Source organism: Lepus europaeus, unplaced genomic scaffold, assembly GCF_033115175.1.
Source record: "Lepus europaeus isolate LE1 unplaced genomic scaffold, mLepTim1.pri SCAFFOLD_28, whole genome shotgun sequence".
In the NCBI taxonomy this organism is placed as follows: domain Eukaryota; kingdom Metazoa; phylum Chordata; class Mammalia; order Lagomorpha; family Leporidae; genus Lepus; species Lepus europaeus.
This window is the reverse complement of record NW_026909158.1, coordinates 2804424-2821341: the sequence shown is the minus strand read 5'-3', so window position 1 is coordinate 2821341 and position 16918 is coordinate 2804424. Positions and strand designations below refer to the sequence as shown.

Below are 16918 nucleotides of genomic sequence, written 5' to 3'. Positions count from 1 at the left end.
TTATACATTTTATTAAATAGAGTTAAATAAAAGGCAAATACATTTAAATAATTTTGTAAGTCTAACAAATATGAGCTTTATGTGTTCTTAACTAACATATTAATGACAATGATTCATTTTTGTTATAAATTTTAAGCTATTTTAATAAAATAGTAGGGGACCTCACTGTACTTACATTTATTTGTGCATTTATAAAAACATGCTAAAATTCTTTATGTAGTACTTCTGAAAAAGTCTAGTCATAAAAGATCAGTAAAATGATCAGAAAAGCTTTGAAATCCTGATTGCAGATTCATTTCAAAGTAGATTTAGCCCCTTTCAGGATCTGGCATTTCAATCACAAATATCTTCACCAGTCTGAACTATGAAAATATAAAAAAATTAGCTAGTGATGGCCATAGTGAAGCAGTACTGGTGTTACTTGAGGAAAAAATAAAAACTGAAAATACATATGAATCCTGCATTCCACAAGTTCAAGAACCAAGTAAGATATAAGATATAACTCATGAATACTGTCATGTCTTAGCAGGCCCCAACTGAAAACTTATTTGCCAAAACACATTAGCACTCATGTAAAATAACAGGAGTAGGGAGGGAATTTTGTACACATGTTGTCCAGTGTTTATTTTCCATTTCCCCTTTTTTATGTAATTATTATAGGTATAACTCCTTGAAGATCATGAAATAAGGGATAGATATAGAACATCTGTTGGGCTAACAATACATTACTACATAAAAAGTTTTCAACTGAGTAACTGTTCTCACTCTGATTAAACTATGTGAAACATAAAATGTACAACAATTTTTCCTTGCTTGTCTACTTGTGGAAAGAATTATTGGGCTCAATAAAATGTGAAAAACACAGTAGTTTGCTTTAAATGCAAAGATTAACTGTTTTGGCTCAACCGTAACATAACAAATAAAGTGTCTACTTAGAGAATATAATAGGAAAAGGTTCACATATATACATGGATATATTGATTCATTAAAATATTCCTTAAATCTATCTCAATGTATCTTTACAACCCATAGAACTGATCTTTATTTTAAAAAAGTAAAAATGATGGAGTAGAAATTTCATTTTACAGTACTTTATGTTTTTTTTAAGTTTTTCCTTAGGATTTAAAGGACATCATTGAAATGCTGCTTTTCACAGTTTGCAAAGTCCACCTGAAGCTTTCATTCTTCATCGTTTTGCTTCAATTTATGGAAGACACCAAATTTATCCTTGGAAGTCTGTTTAGTACAGCTGTTAGAATTCTGGGTTCACTCTCCAAGTTTGGGCCTCTAGTTAAATGCTGAAGAATGTTAGAAGGGTTCTGTTTTGAGTACCAAGGGTTGCACTGTGGTTCACCTGTGCATCTTCAGCCAAATTTGTGGACAGAGGTTGTCTACTTGGAAGATGGGAAATTGTTTGATGAGTTCCATGTTCAGAAACTGAAATAGAAGTCCTCTTTAAAGCAGTGGGAAGATCATCACTAGGTCATTCTCTTCTATTCCAGCCATCCCACATCACCACCTCTTTGATTTGTTCTTTCCCATATGTAGTATAACTTGGGGGTTCTTCATTCTCAGCTACTTTTGGAATATTTTTAGCTACTACATGATCATTCACACCTGATTATTCTCCATCATTTGCTTGAACTTTGTGAGTCTCTTGATTTTGTTGAAAAAATTGGTCTGCTAATTTTTCTTCATATCATGCTCTTAATTCCTTGACCTGCTGTCCACACTGAAAAGTCTCATATGCTAACCACTGCACAAGGAAAGTACTTTTCTGTCTGTAGTGCTGAAGCTGATCTTCTTGTGGAAGAAACTCCTGATTAAGCTCAACAAGTTACCCCTTTAAATGATGTAGGTCTGCTACCTGATATGAAATGCTGTTCTGTAGTTTAACCTTGTCATCTTCGCATCTCTTCCCCAGACCCTCCCAGCCAGTAGGTTGCTGGTGAGGTGACCATAATTTGGCCCCTCTGGTACATCTGTTTCTTATGCCTGCCCACCAAGAGCAAGAGATATTCAGATATACTTCTTCAGATGCCTGCGGGCCATCTCTGTGCACTGAACCTGGCCCTGCGGCTCCGTCTCCTTCTCTGGAAGCAAGATGTGTCAGGAAGAAGTGCTCTAGTAGTAAAGGCCAGGAAAACAATCACTACCAGAAGCACCAGCAGCATAAAGGAGGGCAGACAGCCAGCCCTTGGGTTGGCCTCAAAACCCAGCATGGGGTCAAACTGGGATGTACCCTAAGGCTTCACAGCAATTTGCAAGCAGAAGCTCAGGTCTCTGAGAAAATTCTCTGTCCCACATATCAGTGAAAAATTTACAATAATTATAGAATCAACTTTTTCAGAACACATGAAGCTAACTAAAGGCCTGTACAATCTATGGAACATATATACACCAGAAAAATAGCTACTCAAAATGGTCAAAGCGCCTCAATGGCATTTTAACTTGTCCTATACCCATCCCTCTCTCTCCAACTGCATGGTAGCTTTGAAAAACCACACTGTGAAATAAGTCAACTGGGTTATGGTTCTGTCAAAGCTTTAGCCCCAGAACACTGTCATTATCTGACGTGGATGATGGTTTTTTGGAGGACTTTACCTATAAGATTATTTGAACTAATCAGAGCTCACTTGGTATGAAGAGGCCCATTCCTTAGAGGCATTTGTTCAAAACATTTAAAGGTAATTGTTTAACTGAGCAACCAGCAACCTGAGGTGGTGGATAACAAAAAACAGCTCATCAAAAACTAAAAGGGGCCGGTGCCGTGGCTTAACAGGCTAATCCCCCGCCTTGCAGCGCTGGCACACAGGGTTCTAGTCCCGGTTGGGGCACTGGATTCTATCCCAGTTGCCCCTCTTCCAGGCCAGTTCTCTGCTATGGCCCGGGAAGGCAGTGGAGGATGGCCCAAGTCCTTGGGCCCTGCACCCGCATGAGAGACCAGGAAAAGCACCTGGCTCCTGGCTTCGGATCAGCACGATGCGCCGGCTGCAGCAGCCATTGGAGGGTGAACCAACGGTGAAAAGGAAGACCTTTCTCTCTGTCTCTCTATCCATTCTGCCTGTCCAAAAAAAAAAAAAAACTAAAAGGAAAATCTGAGGAGTGAGATATTCATAAAGGTTCTGAATAGTTCTGATACACTCCTGAGACTGTAGATGGCCACCTAAATGAACAGCACTGAACATAACGCCCAGAGCTGTCAGCTTGCTCAGGAAAGATGTGAGAAAGCTTGAAGCTGTCACCTCTGGGTGACCTCAAGGTTTGAAGTAAGCAGGAAATCAAGGCCAGCAAAGTAGTAAATTGCCTGGATGACTGCTGAAGGAATGCCCAACTTGCAGAAAGCCCCCTAGCATAGACTAGGAGACTTACTGGTTCAAGCATTTCAGGAAATTTCTATAGAGACTTCAGCTACTAAAAATAACAAGAAATATAGGTTCTACAGAGTTAGTTTTAAAAATTATTCAACAACAACCTTTCTGGTCAATGAGGATACTGTTACAGTTGGAAAAGGGAAATAAAGTCAGGCATTGTGGCACAACAGGTTACATCGCAACCTGCGATGCCAGCATCCCATATAAGAATAACAGTTTGAGTCCTGGTTGCTTCATTTTCAATCCAGCTCCCTGCTAATATAGCTGGGAAAGAGGATAGCCTAAGCACTTGGGCCCCTGCCACCCACATGGGAGACCTGGATAGAATTCTTGGCTCCTGGCCTTGATCTAGCTCACCTGGGCATTGCAGCCATTTGGAGAGTGAACCAGCAGAAGGAAGATCTCTTCTCTCTGTCTCTCCTTCTCTCTGTCTTGCTGTCTTTCGAATAAATAAAATAAATCTAAGAAAATTAAAAAGAATAAATAAGTTCTGATATTCTGTTGCACAGTATGGTGACTATAGCCACATGATTTTATTTAAAATATCTAGTTTGCAACTTAATTATTTTAAAAGTAAATAAGTAATTATAACCTACATGCAGGAAAAGAAAGGGTAATCAATAGACACTGCTTCTGAAGAAGCAGACAATAGACTTAACTATACAAGGACTTTAATTCAGCTCTTTTATATTGCTCAAAGACTTAGAGGAAATGATATGTCAGGGCTAAAGCACAGTATGAGATCAGTATTTCATTCAATAAAAGGTATCAATTAGCAGACAGAAATTATAAAAAGGAACTAAACAGAAAATTTAGAGTTGAAAAGGATAATAACTGAAACAAAAAAATCTCATACAACAAAAAAATCTGTCAACAGGTTTGAGTACTAAAAGGATGAATAACTAGATAAAACAGTCAGTGAGATTATGCAGCCTGAGAAACAGATTGGGAAAAAAAGGTAAAAAAAAAAGAGCTGTGGATAGCATAATGAGCACATTGGAGAGGGAGTGAGAAAAGGTCTGGCAGTGGGCAAATAATGGTTAAGAATTGATCACACTGATAGGTCTAAGAGTCAAAGGAATCACACAAACATGACTAGTGTCTGCTAATACTAACTGATAGAATTAAAAAGGGAGAGAATGATCCAACATGGGAAGCGGGATACACAGCAGACTCATAGAATGGCAGATGTCCTAAACAGCACTCTGGCCTCAGAATCAGCCCTTAAGGCATTTGGATCTGGCTGAAGAGCCCATGAGAGTATTTTAGGCATGGAAAGTCAAGAAACTCTGGCAAAAAAAAAGAAAGAGGACATAAATGAAAGATCTCTGTGAGTGAGATCCCAATAGAAAGAATGGGGCCATGAAAGAAGGAGGTACCTTTCTCTGAAGGGAGGAGAGAACTTCCACTTTGACTGTGACCTTGTCTGAATATGATCGAAGTCGGTGAACCCTAAAGGCTTCATAGCTTTGGCAACTCATGACTAGAGCCTAGGGAGATTACAGACGCCATAAACAAGAGTGTCAAATTGTTAAGTCAACAACAGGAGTCACTGTGCACTTACTCCTCATGTGGGATCTCTGTCCTTAATTATTTGTCCAATGTGAATTAATGCTATAACTAGTACTGAAATAGTATTTTACACTTTATGTTCTGTGTGGGTGCAAACTGATGAAATCTTTACTTAATATATACTAAATCGATCTTCTGTATATAAAGATAATTGAAAATGAATCTTGATGTAAATGGAATGGGAGAGGGAGCGGGAGATGGAAGGGGTACAAGTGGGAGGGAAGTTATGGGGAGGGGGGAAGCCATTGTAATCCATAAACTGTACTTTGGAAATTTATATGTACTAAATAAAAGTTTTAAAAAAATCTTTAGATTAAAAAAAAGAAGTTCCTAAATTTGATGAACATGATTATATACTCAAAAAGCTCAATAAATCTCTAGTGGGATAATCTTGGAGTTAAGATAACTACAATTAGGCACATGATAAAGTGTTAAAAAGTCAAAGGCAAACAGATACTCTTAAAAGCAGCAAGAGAGAAATGACATCATATTTTTAAAAAATGGTTTCTAACTGTTTGCTAAGTATTCATGTCATATTGCTATTTTCAGGAAGCGATCTAGGACTTGCTCCCTCATTTCTCTATTCTAAGCCCAACTTGTTCTTTCATTTCTCTATTCTCTTCAAGGTAGGAAACTAATTCTATTATGCAGGAATCTGTAGGATGCCCAATTTAATCTTTAGACCTTATAAAAGAGATGGCTAACATTTTTCTGTAATAGCATAGCCAAAATAAGAACTTAAATAATAATCTCATAGCTAGATTTACTTCGCCATCAGTGAAGTATACAGTAAGTAGAAAAAACCTCCCTTTCAGACCAAAGGGAAAGAAAATTTTAAAGTGAGAATATAATTTTCCTCATGGGCATTGTCTGCCTTAGAAAAACTACTACAGAACATGCCTGTGACTATAGACTTGTAGTTCAGGCCACAGAAGATTAGAGATGGGACACGGGCACTCCCTTGACTTGCATCCTCTGGTCTGCTTTAACACAAACCAGGAGGAAAAGAAAGCTAGGCATCAGAAGCAATGGGTGGCAGGCCTATTAATGGCTGTTCTGTACAGAGATCTGCCTTCAAGAAGATCCAACAGGCCAGTCCACTGCAGTGCTTTCAATGTGGTAAGCCTGGGCTTCAGCAGAAGTCAGCTTGTGAAGAGCGCTGGCAGCTCTGCCAAGAGTTGGATCACTGGAAATGGACCTGCCCTGGAGTCGAAGGATGCCCAGGTCAGAGCCACAGATCTTATTGGCTCTAAGCTGAAAAGCCCTTCACTCAGCCCAACTTCCAAAGTGACCACTGCAGCTGAGGGTATGGTCAAGTAGGGTAAGCAACATTGCAGGCAGAACTGTAAATTTCTTGCTAGAGATGCCACCTGCCTTTACCTGGCCAGCTCTCCTCCTAGCCCAGCCAAGTAATGAAAGTCAACAGAGTGCCTTCCCCTAGGAGGTTCACACCTCCCTTAGGATATACCCCAAGTGAAGAGATAGATAGGTCTGGGCCTCTTAACTTACAAAGCCTAAAGCCCAACAGATTATTATCAAGCCCTTTCTATCAGGTTCTACTTGCCTCTCAATCAGAAAACTTAATTGTAGCTTAGACAGCACCTTTCTTAGCTCCTCTAATAATGACTCTGTCCTTTGTTCTAGACCCTGTCTAGCGTACTTGGGCCTCATTCCTTTGTAATCATAACCTCTACTCTACCACCAATGGCTCTACTCCCAACCTGTGTGTACTGATGGTCCTCTTCCCCACTTAATGCTGTATAATTGTTCAAACCTGGTAAATGCCACTCTTAGGATCATTGGTTACTATCCTCACCTTGTCTTTTAGGACCTTGTCTAAATATGATCAGAGTCGGCAAACTTGGAAGGCTTCCATAGCTTTGGCAACTCATGACGACAGCCTAGGGTGGTTACTGGTACCATAAACTAGAGTGTCAATTTGTTGGGTCAACAACAAGAGCCACTGTGCACTTGCTCCTCATGTGGGATCTCTGTCCTTAATGTGCTGTACATTTTGATTTAATGCTATAACTAGTACTCAAACAGTATGTTTCACTTTGTGTTTCTATGTGGGTGCAAACTGTTGAAATCTTTATACTAAATTGATCTGTATATAAAGAGAATTGAAAATGAATCTTGATGTGAATGGAAGGGGAGAAGGAGAGGGAGAGGGGAGGGTTGCGGGTGGGAGGGAAGTTATGGGAGGGGGAAGCCATTGTAATCCATAAGCTGTACACTGGAAATTTTTATTCATTAAATAAAAGTTAAAAAAAATAAAATTAAAATTAAAAAAATGGTTTCTAATGAAGAAGCATAGAAAGTAGAAGGCAGCGGGATGACATATTCAAAGTGCTGAAAGAAAAGGATTATTAGCCCACAATCCTCTATATTCAGCAAGAACAGAGAAATTAATACCTTCTCAGATGAAGGAAAATATAGACAATTAATCACAAGAAAACTGTCCTACAAGAACTAATGAAATGGTTCAGCAAATCTAAAGAAGGAGTTTATTGACTTCTTGGAGCTACAACACAATGGAATGTTAGTTAAAGTATATAGTTTCTTTTTAAGGAAATAAAAATGTTCTAGATTTGACTCTGATGATTTTTGCCCATATTTGTGAATATACTAAAAATATCACTGAACTTTATACTTTAAATGGGTGAATTGAAACCCAATAAAGCTGTAGAAAAAAAGTGAGAGGATGAAATCAAAGTAAAGAAGACAAAGGGCCAAGGATGAAAACAGGATGATTTAAGTGAAATGATAAAAGAAGATAAGGACTGATAGTGTCACTCTCAGAGAACTTTCCAGAAGGGCAGAGTGAGAAGTACAGGCTAGTGTTATAGTAAAGTCAAGTAAAGAAAGGACAAGACAACATTCATTTGATTTGATTGTAATCTAGTTTGGGTCACTGGAGATTCTAGGCATGTGTGAAAAGACACCAAGGCATCAGAGATATTTGAAGTTGAATGAAAATTGTGGGAACATTTGAAAAAGCCAGAATTATAGATCATCTGCTGAACAGTCTGAGTATCATGGGTACTCAAAATGTTTATGGCCGGCGCCGCGGCTCACTAGGCTAATCCTCTGCCTAGCGGCTCCAGCACACCAGGTTCTAGTCCCGGTCGGGGCGCTGGATTCTGTCCTGGTTGCCCTTCTTCCAGGCCAGCTCTCTGCTATGGCCAGGGAGTGCAGTGGAGGATGGCCCAAGTCCTTGGGCCCTGCACCCCATGGGAGACCAGGAGAAGCACCTGGCTCCTGCCATCGGATCAGCGTGCTGCACCAGCCGCAGTGCGCCAGCCGCGGCGGCCATTGGAGGGTGAACCAATGGCAAAGGGAGACCTTTCTCTCTGTCTCTCTCTCTCTCTCACTGTCCACTCTGCCTGTCAAAAAGAAAAATGTTTATGGAGAGTAATTTTCAGGACAGTCAGTTGATTCGTAGGAAACAAATCTAATTTAATTACTGTGTTTCAGTTCTTGAAAAACAGTACTGAGCAAGTTTGCATTTAACATTACATTTTCTATTTCTATGAAGAACAAGTAGATGTTACATTCTGTTATTTCAGCAAGTTAATTTAAACAACCACTTGAAGAACAACAAACACGTTTGTGTTCATGATTATATCTCATGAGGAAGAGGTTTGCTTTAACTTTCTCATCAATGTAAACCTTTTAACTTTTTCCCATATCATTTCCAGTCTGCCATTCTGCTAAGACTATCAAAAATGTCAGAAATAATTTGGAGTTTGATTTGGTAAAATTTGTAATGCAGATATAAAACCCTGCATCTACTTGCATGCCACCCTTGCTCTTCTAGTCACCTGTGTGTTTCTATAAGAGTATCTTCTATGTATGTGTCTGGTCCATTTCTATTCTACTTGTCCATGTAAATATACTGACATAGAAACTCTTATGAAATTTACTGTAAAACACACTGGTTATTAAAAGGTGAACTCACCTGGTATGTGCTCATTTTTTTCCCCTAGAAGAATATACATAAGTGTGAAGATTCAGCTGGAGGAAGGAAAGAGAAAAGGGATCATGAGATAACTGGTTCTTATAATCCTATATTTACCTGCCTAAAACTCTCATCACTTCAGATACAAAAACAACTTTCAAAGGAGGGCATGTTCCTTTGACTCTTGAAAAGGGACAGGAAGGACCATGCAGAAGGAATAGTGCTTGAACATGAGCATCTCTGATAAGATTGGGGTTAAGCTTTCATTTACACTAAGTATATTGGTTTTTTTGGTGACACACTAACAGTTTGTTCTCTTCTGACAAACACATAAAAACAAAATAGAGAACTGGCTGAACAAGTTTAGGTACACAAGAGATGATCCTTTGTCTTCAATGAAACTAATAGAAAATTATGCAAGCTGGCTTGTTAATCAAGGTCTTACCCATTTTTACACACTGAGTTAGGACTTCTACAGAAAGCTCTGAAATACAGATGGGATGTTTTATGTAAGGGATATATTTTTTAACTTTTTGTTCTAAACTGGTTGTCACTTCTAACAAAAGACCTTTGTAGGTGACCAGCACTGTGCTTAGCCCCTGGTTCTGCCCTGGATGACACTACAAAAATCATTCATTTTAGGCCCAGTATTGGTTTCCAGGATAGAAAGTTTTTTACTATTATTTTGTTACTCTGTGTTCAGGAAAAAGCATTAGCAGAGCTCTAATGCCACATGTGTTAATGGATATGGTGTGAGAGCAGTTCAGATTCTTGTGTGGAGAGAATGAAAGAAACTGGATGCTGTTTAAGATTTTATCAGCTGTTTTGCCTTCCCTGGAAATCATGGCCTCATTAGTCCTCAAGTGAAGTGTCTATATAGCTTGACGGCCACCCAGTCCTCTCAACCTTTGGTTACATGCCTCTGCAGGTTACTCCGCAGCACCCACAGTCCCTCTGTGATGGCTTCTGGATGCGACAACCTAACAAGGTTTGACTCCTACTACACAGGGAATCAAGAACTGCCTCTGCTTGGAGCAAATCAGGACCTGCTCCTCCTGCTCTGGATCCTGGAAGAGAAAAGCAATGTCTTTTCGTTAGGCAAGTGCATAAAATGTCATCTATACAAACAGACATATCATGTTTGTTTGGGGCAGTTCCTCTAGCTTTCTCACTAGAAATTATGAATGTGTAGAGCTGGTGTCTCCATACGGAACCAATTATTGTATCTACGGTACAAATTAAATGTTCCCTGATAAAAAAACATTCAAAACCATAAAGTCCATTGATAATATCCATAAAACACAAACACAGAGGCTGTAGCAATAGCTGGGATTGAGTTAGCCAAAACACAACCGGATATTTCTGGTTTCATCCAGGCATATCCGGACAAAGTGGTGTGGAATTCGTATGAAATGGACCCAGAAAATCACAGTAAAAATGGTTTTGGAAAAAAAGCAAAGTCTTTTCGTTAGACAAGTGCAAAAAATGTCATGTATACAAACGGAAATATCATGTTTGTTTGCCGCAGTTCCTCTAGCTTTCTCCCTAGAAAATACGAATGTGTAGAGCTGGTGTCTCCTTGTGGAACCAATTAGTGTTTCCAAGCAGAAAATTACATGTTCCCTGATAAAAACATTCAAAAAAATAAAGTCCGTTGATAACATCCAGAAAACACAAACACAGAGGCTGTAGCAATATCTGGGATTGAGTTAGCCAAAACACAACCGGATATTTCCAGTTTCATCCAGTCATATTCGGTAAACTGGGGTGGAATTTGCATACAATGCACCGAGAAAATCACAATAAAAATGGTTTTGGAGAAAAGCAAAATCTTTTCGTTAGGCAAGTGCATAAAATGTCATCTATACAAACAGAAATATCATGTTTGTTTGTCACAGTTCCTCTAGCTTTCTCCCTAGAAAATACGAATGTGTAGAGCTGGTGTCTCCATGTGGAACCAAATAGTGTTTCCCAGCACAAAATTAAATATTCCCCGATAAAAACATTCAAAACAGTATAATCCATCGATAATATCCAGAAAACACAGAAACTAAGGCTGTAGCAATATCTGGGATATAGTAAGAAAAAACACAACCAGATATTTCTGGTTTCATCCAGTCATATCCGTACAAACTGCTGTGGAATTCCTATGTAATGGACCGAGAAAATCACAGTAAAAATGGTTTTGGAGAAAAGCAAAGTCTTTTCGTTAGGCAAGTGCATAAAATGTCATCTATACAAACAGAAATATCATGTTTGTTTGCTGCAGTTCCTCTAGATTTCTCCATAGAATACAGGAATGTGTAGAGCTGGTATCTCCGTGTGGAACCAATTAGTGTTTCCCAGCACAAAATTAAATGTTCCCTGATAAAAACATTCAAAACAATAAAGTCCATGGATAATATCCAGGAAACACAAACACAGAGGCTGTAGCAATAGCTGGGATTGAGTTAGCCAAAATACAACCAGATATTTCTGGTTTCATCCAGTCATATCCGGACAAAGTTGGGTGGAATTCTTGTGCAATAGACCAAGAAAATCACAGTAAAAATGCTTTTGGAGAAAAGCAAAGTCTTTTGTTAGGCAAGTGCATAAAATGTCATCTATACCAACAGAAATATCATGTTTGTTTGCCGCAGTTCCTCTATATTTCTCCCTAGAAAATACGAATGTGTAGAGCTGGTTTATCCATGTGGAACCAATTAGTGTTTCCCAGCACGGAATTAAATGTTTGCTGATAAACACATTCAAAACAATAAAGTCCATTGATAATATCCAGAAAACTCAGAAACTGAGTCTGTAGCAATATCTAGGATATAGTAAGCCACAGCACAACTGGATATTTCTGGTTTCATTCAGTCATATCCGGACAAAGTGGTGTGGAATTTGTATGTAATTGACCGAGAAAATCACAGCAAAAATGGTTTTGGAGAAAAGCAAAGACTTTTCCTTCGGACATTGCATAAAATGTCATCTATACAAACAGAAATATCATGTTTGTTTGCCGCAGTTCCTCTAGCTTTCTCCCTAGAAAATACGAATGTGTAGAGCTGGTGTCTCCATGTGGAACCAATTAGTGTTTCCAAGCACAAAATTAAATGTTCCCTGATAAAAATGTTCAAAACAATAAAGTCCATTGAAAATATCCAGAAAATTCAGACACTGAGGCTGTAGCAATATCTGGGAATGAGTTACCCAAAACACAACCGGATACTTTTGGTTTCATCCAATCATATCCAGACAAAGTTTGGTGGAATTCGGATGTAATGGAATGAGAAAATCACAGTAAAAATGGTTTTGGAGAAAAGCAAAGTCGTTTCAGTAGGTAGGTGCATAAAATGTCATCTACAAAAACAGAAATATCATGTTTGTTTGCCGCAGTTCATCTAGCTTTCTCCCTAGAAAATACAAATGTGTAGACTGGTGTCTCCCTGTGGAACCAATTAGTGTTTCTGTGGTACAAAATTAAATGTTCCCTGATAAAAACATTCCAAACAATAAAGCATATCGATAAAATCCAGAAAACACAAACACAGAGGCTGTAGCAATATCTGGGAATGAGTTAACAAAAACACAACTGGATGTTTCTGGTTTCATCCAGTCATATCCGGACAAAGTGTTGTGGAAATCGTTTGTAATGGACCGAGAAAATCACAGTAACAATGGTATTGGAGAAAAGCAAAGTCTTTTCTTTAGGCAGGTGCATAAAATGTCATGTATACAAACAGAAATATCGTGTTTGTTTGCCGCAGTTCCTCTAGTTTTCTCCCTAGAAAATACGAATGTGTAGAGCTGGTGTCTGCATGTGGAACCAGTTAGTGTTACCAAGCACAAAATTAAATATTCCCTGATAAAAACATTCAAAACCATAAAGTCCATTGATAATATCCATAAAACACAAACGAAGAAGCTTTCACAATATTTCAGATTGAGTTTGCCAAAACACAACCGGATATTTCTGGTTTCATCCAGTCATATCCGGACAAAGTGGTGTGGAATTCGTATGAAATGGACCCAGAAAATCACAGTAAAAATGGTTTTGGAAAAAAAGCAAAGTCTTTTCGTTAGACAAGTGCAAAAAATGTCATGTATACAAACGGAAATATCATGTTTGTTTGCCGCAGTTCCTCTAGCTTTCTCCCTAGAAAATACGAATGTGTAGAGCTGGTGTCTCCTTGTGGAACCAATTAGTGTTTCCAAGCAGAAAATTACATGTTCCCTGATAAAAACATTCAAAAAAATAAAGTCCATTGATAACATCCAGAAAACACAGACACTAAGGCTGTAACAATATCTGGGATTGAGTTAGACACAACAAAACCGGTTATTTCCAGTTTCATCCAGTCATATCCGGTAAACTGGGGTGGAATTCGCATACAATGCACCGAGAAAATCACAATAAAAATGGTTTTGGAGAAAAGCAAAGTTTTTCGTTAGGCAAGTGCATAATATGTCATCTATACAAAGAGAAATATCATGTTTGTTTGCCGCAGTTCATCTAGTTTTCTCCCTAGAAAATGCGAATGTGTAGAGCTGGTGTCTCCATATGGAACCAAATAGTGTTTCCCAGCACAAAATTAAATGTTCCATGATAAAAACATTCAAAACAGTATAATCCATCGATAATATCCAGAAAACACAGACACTAAGGCTGTAGCAATATCTGGGATATAGTAAGATAAAACACAACCAGATATTTCTGGTTTCATCCAGTCATATCCGGACAAAGTGGTGTCGAATTCGTATGTAATGGACAGAGAAAATCACAGTAAAAATGATTTTGGAGAAAAGCAAAGTCTTTTCTTTAGGCAAGTGCATAAAATGTCATCTATACAAACAGAAATATCATGTTTGTTTGCTGCAGTTCCTCTATATTTCTCCCTAGAATACAGGAATGTGTAGAGCTGGTGTCCCCATGTTGAACCTATTTGTGTTTCTACGGTACAAAATTAAATGTTCCCTGATAATATCATTCGAAACAATAAAGTCCATCGATAATATCCAGAAAACATAAACACAGAGGCTGTAGCAATCTCTGGGATATAGTAAGCCACAACACAACCGGATATTTCTGGTTTCATCCAGTCATATCCGGACAAAGTGGGGTGGAATTCGTATGCAATGGACCAAGAAAATCACAGCAAAAATGGTTTTGGAGAAAAGCAAAGACTTTTCCTTCGGCCAGTGAATAAAATGTCATCTATACACACAGAAATATCATGTTTGTTTGCCGCATTTCCTCTAGATTTCTCCCTAGAAAAAACGAATATGTAGAGCTGGATCCAGTTAGTGTTTCCCAGCACAAAATTAAATGTTCCCTGATAAAAAACATTCAAAACCATAAAGTCCATCGATAATATCCAGAAATGACAAACACAGTGGTTGTAGCAATATCTGGGATTTAGTTATCCAAAACAGAACCGTATATTTCTGGTTTCATCCAGTCATATCCAGACAAAGTTTGGTGGAATTCAGATGTAATGGACCCAGAAAATCACAGTAAAAATGGTTTTGGAGAAATGCAAAGTCTTTAACTTAGGCAAGTGCATAAAATGTCATCTATACAAACAGAAATATCATGTTTGTTTGCCGTAGTTCCTCTATCTTTCTCCCTAGAAAATACGAATGTGTAGAGCTGGTGTCTCCATGTGGAACCAATTAGTGTTTCCCAGCCCGATATTAAATGTTCCCTGATTAAAAAAAAAAGCATTCAAAACCATAAAGTCCGTTGATAATATCCGGAAAACAAAAAACACAGAGGCTGTAGCAATATCAGGGATTCAGTTGCGAAAACACAACCGGATAGTTCTGGTTTCATCCAGGCATATCTGGACAAAGTGGTGTGGAACTAGTATGCAATGCATCGAGAAAATCACAATAAAAATGGTTTTGGAGAAAAGCAAAGTCTTTTCATTAGGCAAGTGCATAAAATGGCATCAATACAAACAGAAATTTCATGTTTGTTTGCCGCAGTTCCTCTAGCTTTCTCCCTAGAAAATACAAATGTGTACATCTGGTGTCTCCATGTGTAACCAATTAGTATTTTTGCGGAACAAAATTAAATCTTCCCAGATAAAAATATTCAAAACAATAAAGTCCATTGATAATTTTCAGAAAACACAAATACAGTGGCTTCCACAATATTTCGTATTGAGTTAGCCAAAACACAACCCGATATTTCTATTTTCATCCAGGCCTATGCGGACAAAGTGGGGAGGAATTCATATGCAATGGACTGAGAAAATCACAGTAAAAATGGTTTTGGAGAAAAGCAAAGTCTTTTCAATAGGGAAGTGGATAAAATGTCATCTATACAAACAGAAATATCATGTTTGTTTGCTGCAGTTCCTCTAGCTTTCTCCCTGCAAAATACAAATGTGTACAGCTGGTGTCTCCATGTGGAACCAACTAGTGTATCCCAGCACAAAATTAAATGTTCCCTGATAAAAAATTTTCAAAACAATAAAGTCCACTGATAATATCCAGAAAACAGAAACACAGAGTCTGTAGCAATATCTGGGATTGAGTTACCCAAAAAATAACGGATATTTCCGGTTTCATCCAGTCATATCCGGACAAACTGGTGTAGAATTCGTATGCAATGCACTAAGAAAATCACAGTAAAAATGGTTTTGGAGGAAAGCAAAGTCTTTTCGTCAAGCAAGTGCATAAAATGTCATATGTACAAACAGTAATATCATGTTTGTTTCCCGAAGTTCCTCTAGCTTTCTCCATCGAAAATACGAATGTGTAGAGCTGTTGTCTCCATGTGGAACTAATTAGTATTTCCAAGCACAAAATTAAATGTTCCCTGATAAAAATATTCAAAACAATAAAGTCCAACGATTATATCCAGAAAACCCAAACACAGAGGCTTTCACAATAATTAGGATTGAGTTAGCCAAAACACAACCAGATATTTCTGGTTTCATCCAGTCATATCTGGACAAAGTGGTGTCTTATTTGTACGCAATGGAACTAGAAAATCACAGTAAAAATGGTTATGGAATAAAGCAAAGTATTTTCATTAGGCAAATGCATAAAATGTCATCTATACAAACAGAAATATCACGTTTGTTTGCCGCAGAGCCTCTCGCTTTCTCCCTAGAAAATACGAATCTGTAGAGCTGATGTAACCATGATGAACCAATTAGTGTTTCAACGGTACAAAATAAAATGTTCCCTGATAAAAACATTCAAACAATAAACTCCATGGATATTATCCAGAAACATAAAACCAGAGACTGTATCAATATTTCAGATTGAGTTAGCCAAAACACAACCGGATATTTCTGGTTTCATCCAGTCATATCCGGACAAACTGGTGTGGAATTCGTATGCGATGGACCGAGAAAACCACAGTACAAATGGTTTTGGAGAAAAGCAAAGTCTTTTCCTTAGGCAAGTGCATAAAATGCCATCTATACAAACAAAAAAATTATGTGTGTGTCGCATTTCCTCTAGCTTTCTCCCTAGAAAATACGAATGTGTAGAGCTGGTGTCTCCATGTGGAACCAATTAGTGTTTCCAAGCACAAAATTAAATGTTCTCTGAAAACAACATTCAAAACAATAAAGTCCGTGGATAATATCAGGAATAAACAAATACTAAGGCTGTAGGAATATCTGGGATTGAGTTAGTCAAAACACAACCGGATATTTCCGGTTTCATCCAGTCATATCCGGACAAACTGCTGTGGAATTCGTATGCAGTGGACTGAGAAAATCACCATAAAAATGGGGATGGAGAAAGCAAAGTCTAATCGTTAGGCAAGTGCATAAAATGTCATCTATACAAACAGAAATATCATGTTTGTTTGCCGCAGTTCCTCTAGCTTTATCCCTAGAAAATATGATTCTGTAGAGCTGTTGTTCCCATGATGAACCAATTAGTGTTTCTATGGTACAAAATTAAATGTTCCCTGATAAAAACATTCAAAACAATAAAGTCCATCGATAATATCCAGAAACATAAACACAGAGTCTGTAGCAATATTTTTGATTCAGTTAGC

At 38.1% G+C, this 16918-nt stretch overlaps 1 pseudogene; it reads right to left on the bottom strand.

Annotated features, from left to right (window-relative positions):
• Positions 1-1122: 1122 nt before the first annotated feature.
• On the bottom strand, positions 1123-2222 carry LOC133754706 (protein GOLM2-like; annotated as a pseudogene).
• Positions 2223-16918: the final 14696 nt, after the last annotated feature.